The sequence below is a fragment of the Chiloscyllium plagiosum genome, chromosome 11 (assembly GCF_004010195.1).
Source record: "Chiloscyllium plagiosum isolate BGI_BamShark_2017 chromosome 11, ASM401019v2, whole genome shotgun sequence".
In the NCBI taxonomy this organism is placed as follows: Eukaryota; Metazoa; Chordata; class Chondrichthyes; order Orectolobiformes; family Hemiscylliidae; genus Chiloscyllium; species Chiloscyllium plagiosum.
Genome location: NC_057720.1, coordinates 85,838,936 through 85,861,390, shown reverse-complemented (window position 1 = coordinate 85,861,390; position 22,455 = coordinate 85,838,936).

Genomic DNA, 22,455 nt, shown 5'->3' with positions numbered 1-22,455 from the left:
GAGTACCTGCCATGTTTTCTGTTTTTATTTAAGGTCCCAGTTCTATGAGAAGTTACTTATTCTAAAGCCAGACAGGAACTGGAACACTGATTTAACCCAACATGCCTGAACGGAGACAGAAAAGATGTTTTTTTAACAAAAATCTGGAAAGGTTATTGGTTTTAATCACTTCCCCCATATCCAATACTGATTACTTTGTGGGGTGGATGTCAAAGGAGGTTTGCCTCAGGATGCAACTGTGCTGCCATCACAGTTGAACAGCCTGTCAACACTCACTATGTTCCCACACTTGATCATTTGAACAAAGAGCTCGAGGGGATCAGAACAGTATACATCATAACGTGAAGTTAGCACTGAACTAGACCCTCGTGTTGTCCACCAGTTTCCACGCTCATATACAAATAATACCCTCGTCAAACACTAATACACTAACATATACCCACAACCTGGTACATCTTATCCAAGGCATCAGGTCAAGATTTGGCCAATATCAGACTGTACATTTATACATATAAAATACTCTTCATTGTTCACCAAGGAAGAAACACACAGCTCAATAGCTGCTGAAACCCGAATGCATGCCTTTATTAACACTAGGTTTGAGCCTACTGCATTTCTCTGGCTGGCATCACACACTGTACTCTCCATTAACATGAGATCATGCAACACTCTGTGTTTGTTAACTGCCTTGCACCAATTCCCATTACACCTGTGCTCACTGACCTATGTATGATTCTTGATTAAGTCAAGCCTCTCTTTAAAAACTTTTATCATGGTCTTACACCCTGTCCCTTTGAGCTTATCAACCTCTTCCAGCCATATAAATGGCAAAGACAACTGCACTCCTTCAATTCTGGCCTCTTCAGCATCCCTGATTTTAATCATTCCATCATTGGCACCTATACCTGCCGATGTCCACAAGATCTGGGATTCCCTACCACACCTCTCCCCATCTCTCCCTCACTTTCCATTCTTTCAAACAGTCCACAAAACCTATATGTGACCAAGATTTTGGTTATTTATAGAGTCACACAGCACAGTCCGTTTCATTCATGTTGACGAGTTTTCCCAAACTAAACTAGTCCCACGTGCCTGCATTTTGTCCATATCCCTTTAATCCTTTCCTATTCATGTAGCTGTCTAAATGTCTTTTAAATATTGTAACGGTACCTGCATCTACCACTTCTTCTGGCAGTTCATTCCAGATATGAACCACCCTCTGTGTGAAAACATTGCCCCTCAGGTCCCTTTTAAATCTTTCCCCTCTCACCATAGAATTATACCCCCCAGTTTGAATTCCCCTACTCTAGGGAAGAGACTTTAGCTATGTCCCTCATGATTTTATAAACCGCTATAAGATCACCCCCTCAGCCTCCTGCACTCCAGTGAAAAAAGTCCCAGCCTATCCAGCTTCTCCTTATAACTCAAACCCTCCAGTCCCAGTAACGTCCTTGTAAATCTTTTCTGCACTCTCTTCAATTTACTAGTATCCTTCCAAATTTGACTTCATGCCTGTTTATGTGGCTTACTGCTATACTTTGCTTGGTAAGACTCCTCCAACCTTTGATCACTCATGCACCCTTCAATTTTCGCACTCCTGCTATTTGTACATCACACTTTAGCCTTGGCTCTGGTTACTAAAACCTTCCCTTCTCCACTTAGCTCTACACATCTAAAACCTGCTTGAAATCCATCTTAAAATCCTCCTAAATCGTTGTTTCAATTGCTCTGTGTGTATTCTTTATCGATTTGTACTTCCTTTGCCTTACTGCTGTCATTCCACCTTCACATCCTAAAAGGTTGCTTGAGTTGGTCTCTATATTAGTGGCAATTGGTAAGAAGGGAACAGAGCATTTTTCATGGCTTTTTGAGTAGGACACACTCCTGGATAAAATATACTAAATATAATAGTTCTTTCTTGCCTTGCAATGCAGCTAAAGTGGACACACTCAACATTATCACTGGAAGCAAAGAGGAATAATGTAGGTATGGACCTTAAGTCTGGAATAGGATCAGATAGGTTTTAGGAAAAGTACAATATTACAAGTCATTTATTTATATAATGTAATGAAACATACCAAGGTATTTCACAGACACAACATAAAACAAAGTACAGGTCGCTCTGCTATAATGCACAAATTGGCTATAACGTGATTGACGAATTGTGGACATTGTTTAGATAACGCCAACTTTCTACTGAATGGGTATCGCAATGAGCGATCATCTACAGCATGATTTTCTATAGCGGGTTTTCATAGCGCAATTTTCTACAGTGCAAGCAGAACAACTTGTATGTACTGATCTTCATAAGGAGATACAACTTCACATGACCAAAGGTTTAGTGAAAGACATAATTTTAACACACATCTTAAAGGCTGAAAGTGAGGTCAAGAGGTGGAAAGGCAAAGGAAGGAAGTACCAGAGCTTGAGGCCTAGAGAACTAAAGGCTTTCTTCAGTGCTGTAACGATTCTGTGAGTCATCTCTTTTTCTCCCCAACTTCCCCTGGAGATTTGGTCCACACATGTATTTCACCAGAGTGGAATAGTGAGAGACACAGCTCTCCTAGGATGGCACACAGTAAGGATGCACATTGTCAAATTATAAATCACTAGCCCAGCATTTCAGAAGGTGCATTTTGATAGTCGTCTTTGTATTAACAGTTGGTAAACTCATCACAAACTCCTTTTTAACAAAAGCGACTGATAGTCTGTTGCTATGTGATCTCTTAACAATCCATTGAAAGGTGAGGATTGCAGGGGGGGAGAAAAACCAGCTCTAATTAAGCCCAGAGACAAAAATCAACAGATTATGACAGGAAAGATAAGCTCTTATTCGTTTATCAGTAATATCAAAACCTCAGGAATAAAAACAAAAGATTACATTCATTATAGCTTCTGCTGGCCAGAATCCACATCACCACCCACATCCCCCTCCATGAATCAAAAGTTACAAATATTTCATCATTTTAATTCCCATTACCTTCTAATGTTTTCTTGTTATCTGTGAAGGACTGGTCTGTCAGCCAACTCTCGCTCTTTCTCAACTCTCTCTTCAAAAAGTCCATAATGTCTTCAACAATGCCTCCAATTATCAGTTCCACTTGTCTCTTTCTTCCCAGCTCTACATCCATCTACTTTTACTGACGTCCCCTCCGAAAATCTTATGCTCCGCTTGCCACATTTTCCAATGATAAAGCCAGTTGCAGTGCCTGTTTGTAGTCCAGTTGGTCTTCAGCTAGTAGACGCTTTTCCACATCAGTAATCCCACATACCAAATGGTCTCTTAGCATCTCATTAAGGGTTAAACCAAAGTCACATGCCTCTTAACCTAATCAAAAATCCCAGTACGGACTTCCATGGTACTTGAATTCCCGAGTAAAACCAATAACATCTCCGATTTAAAGGAGATTTGAGGTCGTAATATTCCTGAACTAAATACGTCAACTTTTGAAAGATTTTAGTATTGGGTGCCTCAGGGAGGGTTAGGCTCCTAATAACTTGAAAAGCTGTGGGTCCGCAAGCTGTCAGGAGAATTATTAATTTTTCATCTGCCCCAATGTCATTTGCTCAGAAAAAAATAATGCATTCTTTCTACATTCTGGGCCCATCTTTGATAGCAGGGTCAAACAATGGCATGATGCCAGAACGCTAACCCCAACTCAAAGACAAATGTTGCAAAGGAGTTTCTTCAGGAACATGCTTAACTCTCATCACCACTAAAATAACACCACAGAGGTCAATATCCTGCCACCAAGTGACCCTTTAGTTACACATGGAGAGTCCTTGACACTGATCCAGCTCCCTCACAGTCAGATCTCAGAGTGTTAAAATGTCTGACCTTGCTCTTTTTATTTGTCAGCCAGGGCTCCCTGATTGCACTAGGGAACTCATATTCAATGAGGTCCACCTACTGACCTCATTACAATCAGTACAATCTCCACCAACTTTTCCACAGCAGTTAGCAATGAGATAACTAATGATAGCATCAGTGACAAAAATAGAAATTACTGGAGAAATTCAGCAGATCTGGCAGCATCTTTGGAGAGACAAACAGAGTCAATATTTTTACTCCAGCAACCCTTCTTCACTTCAGCATCACTAAATCTGAAATGTTAAATGTGCTTTCTATTCAAAGAGTTTCTCAAGTAATTTCTGTATCTTTTTCAGATTTTTGGAATCCACAGCTATTTTTATATCTGGCATTAGTGACAAGTGTGGAGCTCTAACCTTTCATAGACTGCCTCTACCTCTCACTGCCTTGCAGCATGCATCATGAGTATCCCAAGCATCACAGATGCCAGTCCTCAGCCAATTTACCTGACTCAAGAAATGGTTGGCGATATTGATATTTCAAAGGGCATAGGCCCTGAAAAGATTCCAGCAATAGTACCGTGAAGATTTGTGCCACACTCCTAGCTACGCTGTTCCAGTAAAGCTATAATACTAGCATCTACCCAGTGGCATGTCAAAAATTGCCAAGGTATGTCTTGTTTGCAAAGTGCAGGACAAATCCAACCCAGTCAATTATTGTCCTATCAGTTTACTGTTGATCATCAGTAAAGCGATGGAAAGTGTCATCAACATTGCTATCAAGCAGCACCTGCTCAGTGACACCTCGTTGGGTTCCGCCAGGGCCAATCAGCTCCTGACATCATTACAGCCTTGGTTCAAACATGGACAAAAGAGCTGAATTCCAGAGGTGAGGTTAGAGTCCCTAACATCAAGGATACACTTGACTGAGTGTGGCATCAAGGAGCCCTAGAGAAACTGGAATCAATGGGTATCAGACAGCAAACTCTCCACTAGTTAGGGTCATACCTGAAGATGGTTGTAGTTGTTGGAAGTCAGCCACCTCAGCACCAGGACATCTCTACAGGAGTTCGTCAAGATAGTGTTCTAGGCCCAACCATCTTCAGCTGCTTCATCAAATGACCTTCCCTCCATCATAAGGTCAGAAGTGGGAGTCTTCATTGATGTTTGTACAATGTTTCAGCAACATTCACAATACCTTAAACACTGAAGCAGTCTATGAGCAAATATAGTAAGACCTCGCCAATATCAAGATAGGCTGAAAATGGCAGGTAATGTATATGCCACTCAAATGTAGGCAATGGCCATTCACAATAAGACACAATCCAACCATCACCTCTTGACATTCGAAGGCATTACTGTCATTGAATTCCATCCCCCAACACCCCCCCACCTCAACATATCAACATCTTGAGGGTTATCATTAACCAGACTAACTATATAAGCATAGTGGCTACCAGAGAAGATCAGAGACTAGGAATCCTGCAACGGGTGACTCACCTCCTGACTCCACAAACCATCCACCACCTAAAAGACACCAATCAGAAGTGAGGTGGAATACTCCCACCTTGCCTGAATGGGGATAGCTCCAACAACCCTCAAGAAGTTTGACACCATCCAGGACAAAACAGACACCTGATTGGCACCACATCCACAAGCATTCACTCCCTCCACCACTAATGCTCAGTAGCAGCAGTTCTACTATATGTAAGATATATACTGCCAAAATTCATCAAAGCTCATTAGGTGAGCCTATGACCCTTTCCATCTGGAAGGTCAAGGGCAGCAGATACATGGAAATATCGCCACCTGCAAACTCGCCAAGCCACTCACCATCCTGACTTGGAGCTATATTCCTGTTCTTGCAGTGTCACTGGTCAAAATCATGGAATTCCCTCTCTAATGGAATTGTGGATTGACCTACAGCAGATGGACTCAGCAGCTCCAGGAAGCAGCTTAGTATCACCTTCATCAAGGGGAACTAGGGATAGGCAATACAGGTATACGTGTTGATCCAGCCAGCAGAGCTCACATCCCCTGACTGAATACAAAACTAACATGGTTGAAGAAGATATCCACCATTTCAACCAGGCAAAGTTCCATTAGAACGCCCTCATGTAGTTTCAATCCCACCTAGCCAGCTGGTGGACAAAGTGTTTTTATACATATCCATAGGAATCTCTGGACTAAAACGAATTCCACTTTAGTCTTTCTCTGACTGTAAAGTATAGGCGATTATATAATTTACTAGGTAAATTGCTTCTGTGGAGAATGGGTGCAAACATGATGGACCAAATGGCCCCATTCAGTGTTCTTATAATTCTGTGACTCATGGTTGATAACACTCTGATATCACTGTTCAAATTCACCACAGCGCCAATTATAACAGCTTGTCCCCTGCCTGTCCACCAGAATATCAACCATGAGTGTGAAAATAAAGGCTCATACACCACAGAATAACAAAGTTCAGAACAAGTATTGTTCTCAATACTTCTCAATACGTCTGGCATTAAAAGGACACGAGCTATCATTAAGGCTCACTATCCGGGTACTTAGGAGGCAAGGTTGGCGGTACAGTGTTAATGTCACTGGGGCAGTAAACAAAAGGCCCAGACTTTTGTTCGGAGTAGATGGGTTCAAATCCTGTTATTCTAGCTGGTGTAAGCTGAACTAAGCTAATAAATAGAATCCCTACAGTGCAGAAAGAGAACACTCGGCCCATCAATCTGCACTGACTCTCCAAAGAGCATCCCACCCAGACCCATCCCATACCTATGACCTTGCATAGGTTTTTTCCCATGGCTAATTACCTAGCCTGCATATCCTCGGACACTGGGCAATCTAGCATGGCCAATCCACCTAACTGGCACATGTTTGGACATGGGAGAAAACTGGAGCAGCCAGAGGAAACCCACACAGACCCGGGGAAAGCATTCAAACTCCACACAGACAGAAGCTGGAATCAAATCCAGGTGCCTGGCACTGTGAGGCTTACCACTGAGCCACTGTGCCACTCAAATCTGGAATGAATAATGAACAGAAGACCGTTATCGGTTGTTGTAAAAATTCATCAGGGTCACTAATGCCCCTGAAGGAAGATAATCTGCTAACCCCACCTGCTCTGTAATGTATGAGACACATGATTACAGCAATGTGATAGACTTCCAAGTACCCTATGAAATGGCCTATGAAGCCACTCACTTGTATTAAATCACTATAAAGCCAAAAAATAGGATTGAAACTGGGTGGATCACCCAGCATCAACCTATATCCCAATAATGGCACACCTGCTCTGACAATCCTGCAAAATCCTTGTGACTAACATCCAAGGAGTCGTATAAAATTGGGATGACTGTCCCACAGATTTGTGAACTGATAGTCTGCCACTGTGAACTATGATTCAGTTAGTATGACTATATCTCAAACACAAAGTCAAAAAAGTATGGTGCTGGAAAAGCACAGCCGGTCAGGCAGCATCCAAGGAGCAGGAGAGTGGATGTTTCGAGGATAAGCTCTTTCTCAGGAATGTGATATTCCTGATGAAGAGCACATGCTCGAAACATCGACTCTCCTGCTTCTCGGATGCTGCCTGTGCATTTCCAGCACCATATCTTTTGACTCTGATCTCCAGCATCTGCAGTCCTCACTTTCTCCTATATCTCAAGCACCAACATCCTCAGGTATGTTCTGTTCCACTGACAAGAACCACCAGATGTGCTGACACAGTATTTTACACTCAGGAGGCAGATGCCCTGGGAGTTTTCAACAATGACTCTGAACACCATGAAGTCTCATGGTATTAGGTCAAACACAGGCAAGGCAATCTCCTGCTGTTAACCACTTTTGGCCATCACCACCTCAGCTGATATATGTTGCGCATCATTTGAAAGAAGCTTTGATCATGCCAAGGGCATAGGATGTATTTTGAATGAACGACTTAAACATCCATCACCAAGACTGGCTGAGCACTGACCAAACTGACTGGGTCCTAAAAGACAGTGCCTCTGGACTGGATCTGCGGTAGGTAGTAAGCAAACCAATCAAAAGGAAGAAACTACATCACTTCATCCCCACCAATCTATCACAGGTGCATCTGAGAATAGCAAAATCATTGGAGTCAACACTGCAGATTCCTTTTGGGAACAAAGTCCCTTCTCCACATTGATAACACCATCCATTGTGTCAATGGGCACTACCACTGCACTAAATGGAATTGATTTTGAATGCACCAAGCAACTCAAAACTAGCTATCTATGAGGCACTGTGAGCCAGCAGCAACAGCAGAATTGTATTCAACCACAATCAATAATCTCAAGGACTGGCTTATTCCCCCCATTCTCTCATTACTGCCAAGATGGGGAATCAACAGTGCGGGTTGGAATGCCAGGACCAGCACCAAGCCTTCCCCAAAATAAGGTGTCAACCTGGTCGAGCTACATCACAGGAATACATGCAAGCCAAATAGTGGAAGCATAACGTGGTAGACGGAACTAAACAATTCCACAATGAAATGCTCGATAGTCCTGTCCCATCTCGCTGTGAATGGTGGTGGACAATTAAGCAACTAACCAACAGGAGGAGGAAGCTCAACCAATGTCACCATTTTAATTGAGGGAGTCCAGCACATCGGTGCAAAAGGCCAAAGCATTTACTCTTCAGCTAGAACAGCAGGTGATCCATCTCAACCTCCTCCTGAGTTCCCAGCATCACAGTCTTCAGCTAATTCAATTCACTCCACATGATATCAAAGAAACTGTTGGAGGTACTAAAACTGCAAAGGGTGTGTTTATGGGATGTTACCAAATCGGAACAAGTTAGTAGCTAATTAATCTATTATTCTGTGAAGTTTTCCAATAAAAGTACAGCAAAGTCAATTCTTCTAGTTTTTCTTTTGCTGTAATTTGTCTAGAGTGTATGAATGAAGTGTGTTTTGCTTCATATCTGGCAGTTTGACCAATCGAATTGCAACTGGAACTCAGCACCTCACACTTACCTTTAAAATAAGAATAACTTAGGGTCTAGACATTCTTAATATATTTTGAGAGGATTTGGTCTCATCCATACCATGATGCTTGGCTAATTATCTGTAATTCTTGATTTTCCTCCTCCAACCTTTTTAAAAAGCAGGGTTACCCTTGTCACCCTCCAATCTGCTAAATCTATTCCAGAATCTAGATTAGATGCCCTACAGTGTGGAAACAGGCCCTTTGGCCCAACCAGTCCACCCCGACCCTCCAAAGTGTAACCTATCCAGACCCATTTCCTTCTGACTAATGCACCTAACACTATGGGCAATTTAGCATGGCCAATTCACCTGACCCGCGCATCTTTTGTTTTGGATTGTGGGAAGAAACCAGAGCACCCAGAGGAAACCCACGCAGACACGGGGAGAATGTGCAAATTCCACACAGGCAGGAGTTCTGAGGCAGGAATCGAACCTGGGACCCTGGTGCTGTGAGGCAGCAGTGCTAACCACTGAGCCACAGGGCTGCTCCTTTGGAAAACAAAAACCGATGTATCAACAATCATGTTGGCTACATCCTTCAGTACCCTGGGGTGAAGATTAGAGTTAGATTTAAGTTTAGATTCTATTATCACATGTACTCAAGCATAAGGTACAAGAATACAGTGAAAGGTTGCCACACGCAGCACCATCTTAGGTACAAAAGATAAAGAAATAAGTTAAAAAGTTCAGCACTGTAGTCTTCTCAGCATAGAAGTAGAAAAGTAGAGAAATAAAGTTAAAACGTCAAACAGCACACTCCTTTACAGAGGCATGGGCCTGCAGATGCTCCAAGCTGGGCTTCCCGAATCGGGCTCATTCTCTCCTGTGCTGGGCTAAGATCCGCACAGGTATGCTGGGTTTGGCTACCACTTGCAAAGCTTTGGCCCTGACCAACACACTGCTGCTGACCACCTCTGTCACCGTTCCTCATGGCCCACTATCAAGCTCTGCGGATTTATCAGCTTTCAATCCCATTAATTTTGCCGGCACTTTTTTTTTTAATTGATACTAATTTCTTTTAATACCTCCTTCCCAATAGGCCCTTGCTTTCCCAACATTCCTGAGAATTTGCGTCTTTTGTGAAGACAGAACTAAAGTAGCTGTTTTGTTAAGAAGGCAAGGGCTTTTGTTACAAAGGAAGAGATCACTGGAGTCTTACCGCAATTTGTACAGGGCATATATGTTGCCACAACTGAATTATTGCACATCATTTTAGTCTCTTTATTTTAGTAAGGAAATATTTGATAAAGAGGGAGGACAACAAAGGTGCTCTGGACTTGTTCATCAAGGAGAGGATTGTCCCGTAAGGCAAGACTAAGTAAACAAGGCCTTTCTCCCCTGTAGAAGAAAGTGAGGACTGCAGATGCTGTAGTAGTTTGGAAGCACAAGAGATGAAATTCTAATGGGGCTTGGGATTTTAGAACACGAGGTCACACTTGCCGAATAAGGGGTCAGTTATTTAGTATTGAGATGAGAAAAGTGTCTTTGGTCAGTTGAAAATCTTTGGAAATCTCTACCCCGAGAATCTGCAGATGCTCAGCAACCCTGTTTGATCATTGTCATTCCTTCAACGCTGCCATGTCAAAACCCTGGGATTTCAATCTATGCAAAACAGATTCGGGTACTGAGGGAATTAAGAAATATGGGAATAATCCAGGAATTTGGACTCAGGGTTGAAGACAACAGTGAAGCAGATTCAGTAAGTCACAATGCTGACCAATCAGAACGTACCCGTTTGGTCTCAGAACCAAATTTGAGGGTTAACTGCTCCTGCTGCATATCCATGCCAACAGTGGTTGCATCAATCAGCACCCTCTCTTCACATATTGTATAGATATCAGTGTACCTTTCCCAAGTCTGGTTCTTCCATCCTAGTCGTTTTGAGCGGAAGATGAATAGGTTTGACTTTGTGTCGCTTTTAAGCAATATACAAAATGCATATAGTCCAATGCTGAAGCTTTGCCAGGTTATTTTAATTAATTCAATTAATTTCTAACCACAATTTAGAAATTAGAATTAGGATATATAGTCTGGCTACGTCATATAATTTTTAAATAGATAACATGATAGGCTAATTTTTACAAAATCATTGTACTTATGTTCATTTTTACTAGAAATTGCACCAATTTCCTCATTATGGAAGACAAACTAGAGAAATCATAATTATTGCATAGGGTTGGGTATTTCACCATAAGTTGGAAGGAATAGCACATGGTATAAAGCAGTGCCAGACTTTTACAATCAATGTCCTCTACTTGCATTCTGAAAAGCTGTTTGTTAAGGTAATTCAGGGTAGGTTCAGTACAAAGCACATGGACTCTGGATATAAAATTGGCAGAAAATTACAAAGCAGAGAATAAGGTGAGGAAGGGAGAAAGAAATGTTTCACAAGCATTAATATTGGGATTACAGTCATCATTAATTTAAGTTGAGAGCTAAGAATTTGGACAAAGATTGGCAAATTGTATGTAACTTGGAAACAGAGTTAACACTGAGAAAGAATGCAAATTTTTCCACAAAGCATTCAAAAGAATATGTAGGCTGGACATAGATAATGTGAGGTAATTTGCTAGGGAAAATGGAAACATCATCTACATTTCTTTACTCAAAGTGATTAGAATGCAAAACTGAAGAAAAAATCATTACTGGCTGCTTGATGGAATAAACTGTCTTCAGATTCCAAATGTTAATGTTGCATCTAATAGGGCCTATAACAATGCCACAACATCTTTGTGGACAGTTTGGCAAAAGGTAAATAAATTGCAAATCAAAAATACAATGTGCACGTGCTTAACAGTATGTCAACGGAATATAAAGGAAGCAAAAGTAATGTTCAAAAAGTGACTTAGATTCAGACAATTATAACTCACTTGCACCATCTGGTGGTTACTTTTTAAGTATCATGTGGAAGTGCAGGTGTTGAATTGGCAAAGTCAGAAGTCACATGAAATCAGGTTGTAGTCCAACAATTGGAATCGCAAGCTTTCAGAGTGCAGCTCCTTCATCAGGTGAAGTGAGAGAGAAGAGCATGCTGACACTGAAATTTTAAGTCATACTATACCTTCACTAAATAGTTACCTGATGAAGGAGCAAAAGATCATACAACTGGTGTGAGTGGAGAGTTGAATAATAAGTCTCTGCAGATTATGCGAGTAAAGTGTCAACAGCTGAATTACAAGCGAAGAGATTATCTATAATCTGATTAAATGAGGCAGAGAGATAATTACAACAAATTAAAAGTAAGGTGATGTTGGAGACAAACTAAATGACTGGAATAACATGGTAGATATCAGAGTCGCATGCCAAGGGTCTAACCAAGATAATAATTAATTTCCAAAACTGTACAAACTAATTAAGGTAGAGAGATCATAACAATTTATCAAGGTGATGGTACCTAAGCAGGACAGTATGGAAGATTTTAAAGATCTGGAAGTGCGGTGGGATCACATGTAGCGTGACATGAAGCTAAGATCACGGCTGAAGCCGGCTTGACGAGTACGGAGCTTGGCTATCAGTTTCTGTTCGGTGGATTCTGAGTTGTTGTGTTTCCCCAGTTGGCGAACACTTCAGTGGTCAAGGATATTCCGCCTCCGATCTTCAGGTAAGCATCTTCCGAGGTGGACTTCAAGATACACAACAATGCAGAATCACTGATCAGAAACTGATAGCCAAGTTCCATACCCATGAAGTCCGAATCAGCCATGATCTTGGGTCATGTCGCGTTACATGTGATCTCACCATACTGTTCTGTATCTGTAAAATCTTTCCATACTGCCTTGTTTAGACACCATCAACTTGATAAGTTGTTATGATCTCTATACCTTAATTAATTTGTACAGTTTTGACCCTTGGTTAGACCCTTGGCATGCGACTCTAATACCTGTCATTTAGTTTGTTTCCAAAACTACCTCATTTTTAATTTTTTGTAATTATCTCTCTGCCTCATTTAATCCAATTATAGGTCATCCCTTCACTGGTTATTCAGCTGTTGACACTTTACTTGCACAGTATAACACTCTTGGGTCATCTGAAGAGGCTTATCATTCAACACTCCACTCACACCAGTTGTATGATCTTTTCATCTCTCTGGCCTTGATCTCTCTATGTATAAATTGTGTGTTTGTGTTCTCTCCTCTCTCACTCCACCTGACAAAGGGGCTGCACTCTGAAAGCTCGTGATTTCAAATAAACCTGTTGGACTATAACCTGTTGTTGTGTGACTGCTGACTTTTGTATGTGACTTAAGTATGATATACGTCATCAGTTGGTCAGCTCATGCATGCCACTGTTCCAATGCGCATAGAATGGAAAAGTAGCAATGCTCATTGATTTGTCACACAAAGTTGACAAAAAGTACAATTTTAAAATGCAATTTCTCATTCACAGTAGCCAAACCATTAAAATTTCAATCAAGTTGCTCCACAAGCTTAAGTTCATCCAAAACTCTTCCTAACTCCTGAGTCCTGTCCATGATGATCTACATTGGTTGTGGTACAGCTGCAATTCAATTTTAACTCACTCCATGGCTTGCACTCTCCACCATTATAACCTTGAACAACTCTGAAACCCTCCTACATCTCTACATTCCTCTAATGGGCCCTTCTCTCATTTGGATAACAATGTCTACCAGAAAGACATAAGGAATGGGAGCGGCAGCGTATTCACCTCTTCAAACTTATTCTATCATTCAAGATCACAGTTGATTTTCTACCTCAGCAGTACCTTCCTACCTTGACCAATATCATTTTATCCTTTGGTACCTAAACATCTATCCATATCTTAATTGAATATACTTGATGACTGAATATCCACAACTGTTGAGGTAGAGAATTCAAAAGATTCACAACCTTATGAAACCTTGTTTAGGGCAATATGGTGGCTCAGTGGTTAACACTGCTGCCTCACAGTGCCAGGGACCCGGATTTGATTCCAGTCTTGGGCGACTGTCTGTGTGGAGTTTGCATGTTGTCTGCATGGGTTTCCTCCAGTTTCCTCTCACAGTCCAAAGATCAGGTGAATTGGCCGTGCTAAATTACCCATAGTGTTCAGGGATGTGTTGGCTAGGTGCATTAGCCAGGGGTAAAGGTAGAGTAATAGGGGAATGGGTCTGGGTGGGATACTCTTTGGAGGGTCAACGTGGACGTGTTGGGCCTAATGGCCTGTTCCCACACTGTAGGGATTCTCGGTCAAATGTTTCCTTAACTCAATCATAAGTGGCTGACCTTTTATTCTGGAATTACTTTCTTGGCCTTTTTGCTGCTCTACCTGTCTTTCAGCTAATACCTAAAATCCATGTCTTTAACCAAACTTCAGTCCTAACATCACCTTAGATTGTCAGGCATTAAATGTTTTGCATGTGAAACATCTTGGACGTTTTTATCATGCCAAAGGGCTACAGAGGAATATGTTAGTGCTGGAGATGCATCATTCTGAGGAGGTTAACAGCAGCAGAAGCACAAACAGTCACAAAAAGATACAAACCCCAGAATGGTTATCCTGGTTCTATCAGTGTTAAACAAGTTTTTCTTGTCTTTCTCAAGGCATGAGTGGTAGGCAAAATAAAACTGGTTAACATTCAGTCATGTTTGCTGAAAAAATGTCCATTTGCACTGCATTGCAGAAATCTCGCCACTACTGTTACTTTGAATCTGCCAACATTACAATGTGAGGATAAGTTAATGTAATAGGATTTGATCTGGCAAGGAATGCTATTGAACAACATATTGTTGAAAATCTGGCAACAGAAATTATATTGAACATGCCACAATCCATCCAACCCCAATCATTTTAACCACTGTTCAGATTCTTTATGGAGAATGTGTACAATGCTTTATTTGACCTTCTTTTCATTAATATTGTTTTTTGTCTTTGAATAAAAATCATCTAGGGACTGAACAGGTGATGTACTTATTTTTTACACAGTAGCGCCTCGACATACGTTCACGAACAAATCGGTTTACGAACAGGATTGTACGTAAAATTCTGCTTCAACGTACGCACGAAATTCAAGGTACGAACGAAGGTACGAACGCAAAAAGCCCGTGGTTCCATTGTCATTGTTCTGCTTTGCTCCGCGCGCTTTGAATATCCGAACAATGGGAAAAGTGATTCAGTTCACCAACTTTTTGGTTCGCGAACCCGGTCCAGGAACGGATTAAGTTCGTAAGTCGAGGCGCTACTGTATATCCAGAAAACTGCAAGTCAAAGCAGTTCTCTCTTAAATTTTCATAATTACATTAAGGACACGGGCTCGGAGTGGGCAAATGTGGGCAGTCATTTTGCATACCACAAAGTCCCATTAAACAGCTAGGAATCGAGGTTTCACATATATGTTCACTGGTATTGGTAGAGGCAAGTATGATTAGGAACAACATGGTAAAGTTTATTGCTTACTTAGCAGTGTGAAAGAATTGCCACTACCAATCCAAATCAACATATTTAGTCTATAATGCAAAATCCAACCCTGCTAAAAAGCATGTGCAAGGATGAACAGAGCATCTGATTTTTCTGTACTGTTGAAACAAAACAGGTAATGTCCCCTAAAATTCAAGTTGTACTCTCATTGCAGTCAATATATCAGCTTAGGCTTGGAGGTATGAGCGCTATTACAGGGTCAACAGGTCACAGGTTCAAGTCCCACTCCAGAAGCACATATCTTTTCCAGGTTGTGTTGCAGTGCAGTACTAAGATATCGAGGAGATATCTTTCAGACGGGATATTAATCATAAGTTCTAACTGCCTGAATGATCCCAGGACACACTTTAAAAATAGTTTTCCCTGATGTTATGATCAATGTTTATATTTTGACCACTGTCACATAAACATTATTGATGATCTAATTGTAAGGTCACGGCTAATTGACTGTTTGCTTTATTTGGGAATTTGAATATTGTTTTTGGTAATGTTGATCTGTTGGATTTTAATTAAACCAGGGTTGACATACTATCCCACAATGAGTTCTCAATAAACATTTAACAACTGACAGCAAATCTGCAGATAAGCTTGCCAGGATTCAGTAGAGCTTGTGATTTGGAAGACCTGCTGCTAAAAATGTAATGATTGTCTCTTTTGCAAATCTTAGTAAACTCTGGTATGTTTATCTTCAGTTGCAATGACCAGTATTTTAAGAATGAGCAGACTGGTATGGTTCAAGAGTAAGAACTGCTTTCACTGGTTTGCAAATTTAGTCCAAATTACTGCCATGTTAGTCATGGAAAGTAACCGAAATTGGGAACTGCATTCAGAATGCTGCAACCTATGATTTCTCTACCTCTTACCACCTTCACCAACCCAAATGTATCACCGCCTGTTCAAAGTAAAGCATCTTCAACTATATTAAGATTGGCAAGCAAACCATTCAATAATCATCAGGCTCCTGGAAAGTGTTCAGAACAGTAATCACCTGAAACATTGGCCTAATGTATTTTTAATAATATTTTGCTTTTTAAAAAAATTAGTACGTAAGATGTGTGCACCTCCATTTCTTGCCCATCCCTGGTTGTTCTTACAAAGCGAAAGACTTGTGGATGCTGGAGATCAGAAACAGAGACAGAGATTGCTAGAGGGGCTCAGTGGGTCTGGCGGTATCTGTGGAGAGGAATCAGAGTTGATGTTTCGGGTCCAGTGACTGTCTGAGGAAGGTTTACTGGACCTGGGACGTGGGCTATACTTTCTCTCCATGGGTGCTCTCAGACCTGCTGAGGTCTTCCAGCAATTTCTGTTTTTGTTGTCCTTAAGATGGTGAACCACCTTCTTGAACTGCTGCAGTTGTTGTGGTGTAGGTACACCCATAGTGTTGTTGGGAAGGAGGTTCCAGGACTTTGGTCCAATGATGGTGAAAGAGCAGCAATATAGTTCCAAGTGTTATCGCTTGGAGAGAAACCCACAGGTGGTGGTAGGTGATGGAGATCATAGTTCAGAAGGTGTGGTTGAAGGAGCCTTGGTAAGTTATTGCAGTGCACCTTGTAAATGATACAGAATGCTGCCTTATGTATCAGTAAAGGGAATGAGTGTTTAAGGTGGTGGATACAATGCCAATCAAATGGGCTGCATTGTTCCAGATGGTGTCAAGCTTCTCAGGTATTTTGTCACTCATTCAGAATGGAAAATATGTTGATATTCACCTTGTAGGTGTGTCAGCTAATAAAATACTTGCTGCAAAATTCCAGCCTGCTCTTGGAGCCATGGTATTTATACAGCATTTACATTTCAACTTTTGGCCAATGATAACTGCTCCCCTCTCTGTGATGCAGATAGTTGGGGAATTCAACAGTGATGTCATTGCATATTAAGAGGAGATTATCATTCCCTGGTAATTGTGTAGTGTAAGTGCACTTATCAAATTGAACTCGCATATTGCACCCACTATGCACGTGCAAACCAACCCCACATGCACACCTCCACGCATGCATCATAGTTCAGAAGGTGTGGTTGAAGGAGCCTAGGTAAGTTATTGCAGTGCACCTTGTAAATGATACACAATGCTGCCTTATGTATCAGTACCCCACTCCACCCCCATGCTGAATAAGGACATGGACTCTTTTCAGTTTCTGAGAAATTTGGAAAGTGCTGAACGTTGTTCAATCATCAACAGACAGGCCAACGTCTGACCTTATGAAGAGAAAGTCACTGAAGTAGCTGAAGATAGTTGGAATTGGGGCACTGATTCCTCATTCCATGTCCTGGAGTATCACTTGGCCTGTCACCAGCAGTGTGCCACAAGATCAGTGCAGGGTCCACTGCTTTTTATCATTTATAATGATCTGGATGTGGACATAGTAGGTATGGTTAGTAAGGTGCAGATGACACCAACATTGGTGGTATAGTGGACAGCCAAGAAGGTTAGTTCATAGTACAACAGGACCTTGATTAGATGGGCAGAGGGGTGGCAGATGGAGTTTAATTTAGATAAATGTAAGATGCTGCATTTTGGAAAGGCAAATCAGGGTAGGATTTATGCACTTAATGGTATGATTCTGCTGATCAAAGACACCTGGGAGTACAGGTTTCACAGTTCCTTCAAATATCAAGCTGGAGCGGGGCCAGAAGAGATTTACCAGGAAGGTTGGGTATGGGAGGTTTGAGTTATAAAGAAAACCTGAATCGGCTGAGACATTTTTCACTGTTGAGAGGTGATCTGATAGAAGTTTATAAAATAGTGAGAGGTATAAATAGAGTTAATGGCAATTGTCTTTTTCCTAGGATGACGGATTTCAAGACTTGAGGCACATTTTAAGGTGAGAAGAGAGATTTATAAAAGACTCGAGAGGGTGGTTTTTTCCTTGGGAGGGTGGTTCGTGTGTGGAATGAACTTTCTGAGAAACTTGTGGATGCAGCTACAATTACAACAGTGTAAAGACATTTAGGTCAACGTGAATAGGAAAGCTTTGGAGTAATATGGGCCAGGAGCAGGTAGGTGGGACTTATTTAGATTGGGATTACATTCGGTATGGACTGGTCGGACCAAAGGATCTGTTTCTGTGCTGTATGACTCCATGACTAGAGTTGCAGGTAGACAGGATAGTGAAGAAAGCTTTCGATATGCTTGCCTATATTGTTTAGTGCATTTGAGTATAGGAGTTGGGAGGCCATGTTGCGGCTGTACGGGACATTGGTTCGGCCACTTTTGGAATAATGTGTTCAATTCAGGTTTCTCTGCTATTGGAAGGGTGTTGTGAAACTTGAAAGGGTTCAGAAACGATTGACAAGGATGTTGCCAGGATCAGAGGGTTTGAGCTATAGGGAGAGGCTGAATAGACTGGAGCTATTTTCCCAAAAGTGTCAAAGGCTGAGGGGTGACCTTATCGGTGTTTATAGAATCATGAGGGGCACTGATGTGGTGAATAGCCAAGGTCTTTTCCCCAGGATGGGGGAGTCCAAAACTAGAGGGTGTAGGTTTAAGGTGAGAGGGGAAAAGATTTAAAAAGGACCTAAGGAGCAGCTTTTTCATGCAGAGGGTGGCATGTAAATGGATTGAGGTGTCAAAGGTAGTAGTGGAGGCTGGTAGTTGCAACATTTAAAAAGCATCTGGGTGGGTACGTAAATAGGAAGGGTTTAGAGGGATATGGGCCAAATGCTGACAAATGGGACTAAATTAATTTAGGATATCTGGTCAGCATCACCTGTTGTTCCTCAAGGTCTGTTTCCATGCTGTACAGCTCTATGACAAGATAGAAAACTCTTGCAACTGCACTGAAGTTTCAGCTGTAGGTTATGAAGTTACATTGTCAAGCTTCATGGTGGTTTTTTGGCCGTTGGCAAGGGGGTTCTAATTTATCTTATGATATGGGTGGCTGAGCTTTGGTTCAGCGGAGGTTTAGGGAGATGAGAAACATTGTAGTCAATTAAGGAATGACAGAGTTTCAGCAACAGATAGTTGGTGTTGGGGACAAGAATGGAGAGAGGCGAGAAGTGAAAATAGGCAATGATGCTGAAGGACAGGATAAGGTGGTGGAAACTCAGCTCAGGGTCATGTAGGGTTATTAAACTGAGGATGCTGGATCTGAAATGAAAACACAAATTGCTGGAAATACTTGGTGTTTCAGGCAGCATCTGTGAGAAAACAAAGTTAATGTTCCAGGTTAATGAAAGGTCGCCTCCATGATATTTTCAGACCTGTTGAGCAGTTCCAGTATCTTCTGCTTTTATCATAATCTAATCAAGTGGAATCGGCATCAGTTCATAAAGGGGAAATCATGTTTGCCTCATTTATTAGAGTATTTGAGGAAAACTCAACCGAAGTAGATAGAAAGGAATCAGATATATTGTATTTAGACTTCCATATATTCAACAAGGTACCTCACAAAAGGTTAAGTTACACAAGCCCATGGTGTAAGAGGTAGGTCATTGACATGGAGAGAGAATTGGCTGATGTGCAGGAGACAGTGAGTGGGGATAAGGGGCTTTTTCAGGTTAGTGACCAATGAGCAGTGGAGTTCCGTAGGGATCAGTACTGGGATTGCAGCTGTTAACAATAAATGTTAATGATTTAGACGAAGCAAAGCCAAATTAGCAGATGACACTGGAATTGGTGAAAAAGCAGGCTGAGGGGGATGGAAACAGTTTACAGAGAAACATGGATAGGTTAAATAAGTAGAAAAATGGAATATAATGTGGGAAAATGTGAAGTTGGTCAGTTTGGGAGGGAGAACAAAAAAATGGAATACTATTTACATTGAGAAAAACTGCAACACAAGGGTACTTGTGTACAAAACATAAAGCCAGCACATAGCTGCAGCAGGTAATCAGCAAGGTTAATGGAATGTTGGCTCTGATTTAAAGGAGGTTGATGTATAAGAGTAGGGAATTCTTCCTGCAATTGTACAAGTGCTGGTGAGAATACCTCTAGATTACTATGAGCATTTTTGACTATTATTTAAGGAAGTTACCATTACATTAGAGGCATTTTAGAAAAGGTTCACTAGGATGATACCTGGTATGGAAGAATTCTCTTATAAGCAAAGGTTCAACAGTGTATGACTTCATTCACGGGAGATTAGAAGAATGAGGGGTGATCTCTTTGAAACATGTAGGATTCTTGAGGGACTTGCCAGGGCACGTACTAAGTCCCCTCATGGGAGAGTTTGTGACCAGAGGGCACAGTCTCAGAATAAAGAGGTGCCAATTTAAAACTCAGATGAGGACGAATTTCCTCTCGAACAGTTAAGAGTCTTTGGAACTCATTGCCACAGAGAGCCATGGCAGCAGAGTTCTGGTGTCTATTTAAGGCTAAGTTGGATAGATTCCTGATCAGCCACGATCCTATTGAATGGCAGAGCAGGTTTGACAGGCCAAACGGCCGACTTTTTAAAAATTTCTTATGGTCTTATCTGAGGTGATAAACAAATATTGACCAGCCTGACACAATGACATGAAAAATAATTGAATTTCTTGCTTGACAGGGAATCAAAGGCACAAAGTATTCCAATCTTCACAGTATGGCATTGGAAGAAATTTCAGGCAGTCTTTCTCAGGACAAGCCATTGTAAAAGCCCTGTATCCTAAAATTAACATTTATATATGTAAAAAATGTTAAGCACATCATTTTTCTTTTTGATTAAAATTCATTCTTAGAAGGTGAGCATCACTGGCAAGTTCGATATCTATTGGCCATCTCTGGTTGCCTTGAAGATGCCTCCAGGTCAGCAGCTCCAGGAATTTGATTCAGTAACAACAAAGGAGCAGTGACAGATGCCCCAAGCTTGGATGATGATAGCGGTGGGGATAATGTTCCCTTAAGGTATGTTGCCATTTCTCCCCACCAGATGGTGGTATCCTTTTAAAAAAAAGTCTGCAGTAATCCGAAACTGGCTGCACATTTATGTACAAAGGTGGACAATGGAATAAAGGTTTCAGCAGACAAGGTAAATGCTCAACTTATGGAGAAAAATTAGTCTGAAAAATATACAATTTTTATTTTCCTTCACAGCATAAAAGAAACTCATGACACAAAATTGTCACAAATAAATCCTAGTTGAGGGACCATAGAAATGTGAAAGTCAAAACATTCTTTTAAAAAAAAACTTGCATAATCAAAGCACCTAAGTCATTAACTTGTACATTAGTGTGAACAGGCAATATCAGAAATGCTGAGCTCTTAAATCAATTAAAAAAGAATTTGCATTTGTGTAGTGTCTTTCACGACCTCTGGACACCCCAAAGCAACGCACTTGTATTTGAAGTATTGCTGAAAGAGAATATTTTGGTGGAACCGCAGTTAAATCCACTTTCTTTTTTCAGGCACTGATAGGCCTGCTGCACGTAAATGTGATCTTCCTGGAACAAGTGTACTATGGAACTGAAACTACATGTAAAGTATGTGTTTCTACCCTTTGTGCTTTCATTTTCAGTATCTTTAAATTTTAAAGGTTTTTTTTAATTGAGCGATTAAAAGGTACACATTTAGGAAATACTACAGCAGCAGCCAACAGGTATTGCATGGTGCATATAGCTCTCACAGTTGGTTACATCCCCAATACCTACACCTGCAAGGCTATGAGAAGTAAATTTCTCAAATGCTCTTTTACCGATAAGGAAATTACATTGATTTCCCATTTGTTCTACTGCAGAAAATAGGCTTGACAACAAGAAACAAGACAAGTAGTAAAGCCTATAATTAAACAAAACATCCTACAGGAATGGCTCATTCACCGTAGTCTAAGTTTAATATTTGGCCTCTATCAGGAACAGAGGACAAGCTAACCTCCCCCTTTGTGAAAGGAATAACCATAACTGGTTCCCACTATTCTGAACAGAATCAGTACTGGAAAGGGTTACTCTACCATAATATTTTGCTTAACCTTACCTAAAGTACGGAAGTGTTGTCAATGTGAATTCTCTCTTTTTTAAAAACGATTAGGGAACTCTGTGAACATAATGTTCTACTGTGGACATTGTAACACAACATTGACATAAATAAAGTCCAAGAATCTTTACTACTCAACCATAATTGCATTTCTAGTGAAATACAATTCTGTTGAGAATGTTTTTCCTAAACAGAGAGTTATTTCTAATCGTATAGGAGGGGAGCTGTTCAATTTGAGGGACAAAGTTAGCAAAAAGGAGTTGCAATAGACACTTTTCCTAAATTGAGTAGCACAGCCAGTATGTTTTCATTCGATTTTGTAAGTTTAGATCTGTTC